Raw genomic sequence first — 5,823 nt, 5'->3', positions numbered from 1 at the left:
ATGGGGTTTATTCATGGCGTCATACAAGCACTACCAGAATCAAGTAGACCTCCTCAATCAAATCCAAGTTCCTACAACCACTACTCCTCAAGACCTAAATGCTATGATTGGGTCTATAAATAGGGAACTCACTATTTCCTACTTTGACAAAGATTTGACAAAGAAGGGGAAGCACTATAATGACCCATTGCACATTATTGTAGATGTCAAAGGCAAGAGGATTCCAATGGTTCTAATTGATGATGGAAGTGCCTTAAATGCGTGTCCTATAAAGACTACAAATTGCTTAGGCCTAAGTATTGAAGATTTTGTGCTAACTAATCAGCATGTGAGAGCATATGACAATAGTAGAAGGGAGGTCTTGGGAATCGTAACACTAGAGCTCACTATAGGGCCAATGATCAAGAAGGTGGAATTTCAAGTCCTGAACATAGCATTGTGCTTCAATATGCTTCTTGGGTGACCATGGATCCATGATACAGAAGCCGTACCCTTATCCTTATATCAAAAGGTTCGATTTTCGCATGAAAGAGCTATAGTTACTATATATGGTGATACTTTAACCATACCAAAACCCATTTTTGGTATTGATTCTGAGAAGGAGTCATTGACCTCGGATTGTTTTGAAATTGAAAAGCCTGGTTTTGGAAGAAGAGAAGAAGAGTTAGAGAAGATTCCCATGGACTTTTCTCCCTACGATGACAATAATGTGGTGGCAATGATGAGAAGAATGAATTACCTTCCAGAGATGAACTTGGGGAAGACTGTGAAGAAGGCAACTGCTCAAGTCCCAATAATTCCCACTGCCACACCACCTTTTGGGTTAGGTTATAAGCCTACTAATGATGACTTGCTAGAGACAGAAGTGAGAAGAATGGTTCATGCAAAGGCCAAAGCCAAGGAATTTCCTTGTCCCTTGGAACTCCTAAAGCCTTATACTCCCAATTTGAATGAAAAATTTGTCAAAGTTAGAGATAGTCAACGCTATTGGGAATTCCCTGAATTGAGATATGATCCTCAGTTAAAAAAAATGGCCCTTAGGTTTGAGCTATTCTTTGATTATAACAACAAGCTTCTAGAACTAACGAAGGAAGACACAAATTGGATCCCAACTGATTGGCCTGATTATATGGACCCTAATGCAATGACTACGCTTTTAGAAAATGCCATCTGCAATATAGAAGAAGAAGAGTATTGGGAAGCTTGCTAACATGTATTGAAAAGCTCATATGATGCAAGAACAAATGATAAAGATGAGGAAGGGGGAGAAGCCCCTAGTGATGACAATGAAGATAGCGATTGCAAGAGTGATAGTAGTATTGATAGCAGCATCAGTGACAATGGAGATGGCGAGGATGACAACAACAGTAATAATGATAGCAATAATGGTGAAGACTATGATAGCCAACATAGTGGCAATGATTAGAGTGAACCCCCTTGTGATAGAGAAGATGAAGATGTAGGACCTTTCTATGAAGACCACTTTGATGATGACGTGGACTACTATGATGGAGATGTAAAGGATGATGCTGAAGTTGAGCCTATAGATATGGAGGATGGTGCAGAAGTTGAAAATGAAGAAAATGAGCTGGAAGCTGAAGGTGAAGATGTAGGACATGATGTAGAAGTTGAAGATGAAGAAGTGGAGGCTGTAAAAGCTAAAGATATAAACTATGATGAATACCCCTATGGGCGGCCCTCAGATTGGAGCTGCATTATTGATGTTAGTTCAAGATCAGACCCTCGATATGACAAGCATGGTATAGAAATCCCTAAGTTAGGGTCATTCCACAATTCAGAACTTGGTATACTGACCTCATACACTGAGGAAGAAGATGACATAAACACTAGATTAGCAACCCTAGACAGAAAGCTGATGATCCACAGTTTCAGAAACTTAACGCTGGAGAATCTTGAAGGTGAATATGAGAGAATGGAAGGGGATGAGTCAGAATACTTTCCCCAATACATCTTTCCAAGCAACAAAGGGAAGCAAGATCTATTTGATGAATGGATAGAGCGTCTGGATGCTTACGTGGTTGACAAGCCCACAGATTATATGGATGAAGACCCCCATGGTACTGATTCTGAGGGAAGAAGGAACTCATTGGGAGCAACTTGCCATTGTTGAAGCCACAACTGAGTTAAAGAATTGGATATGGGGGGGAGCCGCCCACCCCATGAAAGACTCTGTGGAGAAGATCAAGACCTTCGAGCTAATCACTCTTACCAAAAACATTGTCCCTATCCCTATTGAGTCTGTTTTTGCTAGAATTATTGTTCCTATTGAGTTTGTTTGTGATCGTGTATCCCTATTGAGTCTGTTTCTGTAGAGTGTGTTAAGAACTCTTTTCCTTATAATGTGATTTCTGATTCTGCTTATTTCTTAGTCTTGAATGTTTTTATTTTGGAAATTGGTAAAGAAACTCTTAATAATAATGAATTAAAATAAGCGCATGTAGAACTTATAAAAGAAGAAACCTAACTTGTTAACTTGGGAACTGATGATGAACTTAAGTTGATACAAGTGGGCAACACCCTAACCTCCTTTGAGAAAGACGCATTAGTGGTACTACTAACAAAATTCAAAAGAGGTATTTACATGGTCATACAAAGACATGCTTGGGATTGATACAGATATAGTGCAACACTGTATTCCAACAGATCCAACCATGAAGCCAGTCAAGTAGTAGTTGAGAAGAATGAAGCCAAAATGGACTCTCAAGATCAAAGAAGAAGTTGAGAAACAGTACAATGCAGGATTTCTAAGAGGGATCAACTACCCAGAATGGTTAGCTAATGTGATTCTTGTGCTGAAGAAGGATGGGAAAGTGAGAATGTGTGTAGACTTTCAAGATCTCAATAAGGCTAGTCCAAAAAATGATTTTCCTTATATTGATATCTTAGTTAATAATACAGTAGGACATGTCTTGCTATCATTTATGGATGGTTTTTCAGGATATAATCAGATAAAAATGGTTCCAAAAGAAATGGAGAAAACCTATTTCGTTACTCCATGGAAGACATATTGCTACAAGGTCATGCCATTTGGCCTTAAGAATGCTGGTGCTACTTACCAACATGCAGCCACTACTCTATTGCATGATTTGATCCACAAAGAAGTAGAAGTTTATGTTGATGACATAATAGTGAAGTCTAAAGATTGTGAAGGACACATACCAGCTTTACGGAAGTTCTTTGAAAAAATCCAATTCTATAAGTTGCGACTAAATCCAAATAAGTGCACTTTTGGCGTAACATCCAGAAAGCTATTGGGGTTTATGGTAAGTCAGAGGGGAATTGAAATCGATCTTGATAAAATTAAGGCAATTGTATAGATGAAGCCTCCAAGGAATGAGAAGGAGGTCCGAGGATTTTTAGGGAGGATACAATACATAAACAAATTCATAGCCTAGCTCACCATGACATGTGAGTCGCTTTTTTGAGTACTTAAGAAAGAAGTTCTTATAGTATGGAATGAACAATGTCAAGAGGCTTTTGAAAAAATTAAGAATTATCTGATGAAGCAACCAATACTGGTTCCACCAGTACCTAAAAGGCCATTATTGTTGTATCTCATAAATATAGATACATCAATGGGGGTTTTGCTTGTTTAGTACCTAAAGGAGTCTAGGAAGGAGAATGTACAATTTATTACATCAACAAGAAAATGTTGGCTTATGAAGAGAAGCATTCACCACTCAAGAAGACATATGTAGCACTTGTATGGCAACTCAATAACTCAGACATTATGTGCTTGCTTTCAAGGTCTTGTTGATTGCAAGAATGGACCTTTTGAAATATCTGATGGAAAAGCCTATGCAAGATTGGAAGACAACTAAATGGGTTTTACTTTTGTCAAAATTTGATACTAAATATGTGACTCAGAAGTCTGTAGAGGGGAGAGCAATTGCTAATCACTTAGCTCACTGTTCACTCGCAGAAGCCAAAGAAATTCAAGGAGACTTTCTGGATGAAGATATCATAGGGATAGAGTTAGAATCATGGAAGATGTATTTTGATGGAGCAACTAATCAAAATGGAAGTAGCATTGGAGTTCTCTTAATATCTCCAAAAGGGACACACATCCCATTCTATGGTAGGCTCAACTTTCCTACCATTAATAATGTCACTGAATACGAAGCTTGCATTATGGGGTTACAAGCGGCCATAGGTCTTGGATTCAAAGAGGTGGAAGTATATGGTGATTCAGCCTTGATAATTTCTCAGATTCAAAATAGATGGAAGATCAAGGAAGAAAGGCTAATGCCTTATCATGAATGTCTTCAGAAGTTGGCTTCGAAATTTGATAAGATTCAGTACCAATACATGCCAAGAATGTAGAATAAGATTGTATACACTTTAGCAACAATGACAATCATGATAGATAGACCTAAGGAGGACGAAGCTCAACCAATAGTGGTGGAACAAAAAAAAGAGCCAACTTATTGCATGTCAATGGAAGAAGATGATGAAAAGAACGGGAAAGGTGAATGGTACTCAGACATTCTACAGTACCTCAAGGATGAGACATACCCAAAGTTTGCAGACAAGAATACCCAATTGATCATCAGAAGGTTGTCCACTAATTATATTATTTGTGGTGAGAGGCTTTACAGAAGATCATATGACGAAATTTATCTCATTTGTGTGACCGCCAATGAAGCATAGTAAATAATTAAAGAGGTTCATGAGTCAAGTTATGGGCCACATATGAATGCACATATGCTGTCACTAAAGATAATGAGACAAGGTTATTACTAAACTACTATGGAGGCAAATTGCGTAGCTCGTGTTCAGAAGTGCCATCAATGCTAAGTCCATGGAGATCTGAAGCACATGCCACCTATGTCGTTACATACCATGACTTCACCCTAGCTGTTTTCTACATAAGGAATAGATATTATTGGGAAGATTCACTCTACAACATCTAATGGCCATGAATTTATACTTGTTGCTATTGATTATTTCACTAAATGGGTAGAAGTTGCCTCATACAAGATTTTGAACTCGAAGAAAGTTGCTCAATTTATTTAGACTAATATCATTTGTAGATATGGACTGCATTTCAAGAGAGAAACAGAGAAGCTACTTCGACAATTTAATATTTAGCACCATAAATCCTCATCCTACCGTCCTTAGACTAATGGAGTAGTTGAGACTGCAAATAAAAATATAGGGAAAATTTTGAAGAAAAGCATGAAGAACTACAATGATTGACATCTACAATTATCCACCGCACTTTGGGGGTATAGGACATCAATTCTGTCTTCCACAAAAACCACTCCTTATTCATTGGTGTATGGGGTGGAAGCAATCTTTCCCATTGAAATGGGAGTTCGTTCATTGAGAACAATATTGGAAAGCGAAATCCCTGAGGTAGATTGGTTACAAAGTAGATATAACCAATTATGCATGATGGATGAGAAGAGACTCAAGATCTTGTATCACATCCAAGGTTATCAAAGGAGACTTAGGAAAGTTTTTTACAAGAAAGTAAGAACTAGAGATTTGAAGTTGAGAGATTTAGTACTGAAAGAGATCCGAGCCCCGGTTCTAGATACAAACGGGAAGTTCAAGCAAAATTGGACAGATCCATATATTATCAAGCAGATATACTATGGGGAGCAGTAAGGTTGATGGACTTAGATGCAAACCCTTTTACTAAGCCAACCAATATGAATCAATTAAAGAAATACCACATCTGAGATGGTAGTCTGAAAACACCACGTCTGAAGTGGTTGTAAATTATGTTGTTTTCCTTCCTAGGTTTGGCTAAAAAAAAAAAAAGCTTTCTAGGCTGAAAACTCGAAAGAGCGATGC

Source organism: Castanea sativa, chromosome 2 (assembly GCF_040712315.1).
Source record: "Castanea sativa cultivar Marrone di Chiusa Pesio chromosome 2, ASM4071231v1".
Classification (NCBI taxonomy): domain Eukaryota; kingdom Viridiplantae; phylum Streptophyta; class Magnoliopsida; order Fagales; family Fagaceae; genus Castanea; species Castanea sativa.
This window is presented reverse-complemented; position numbering follows the sequence as displayed.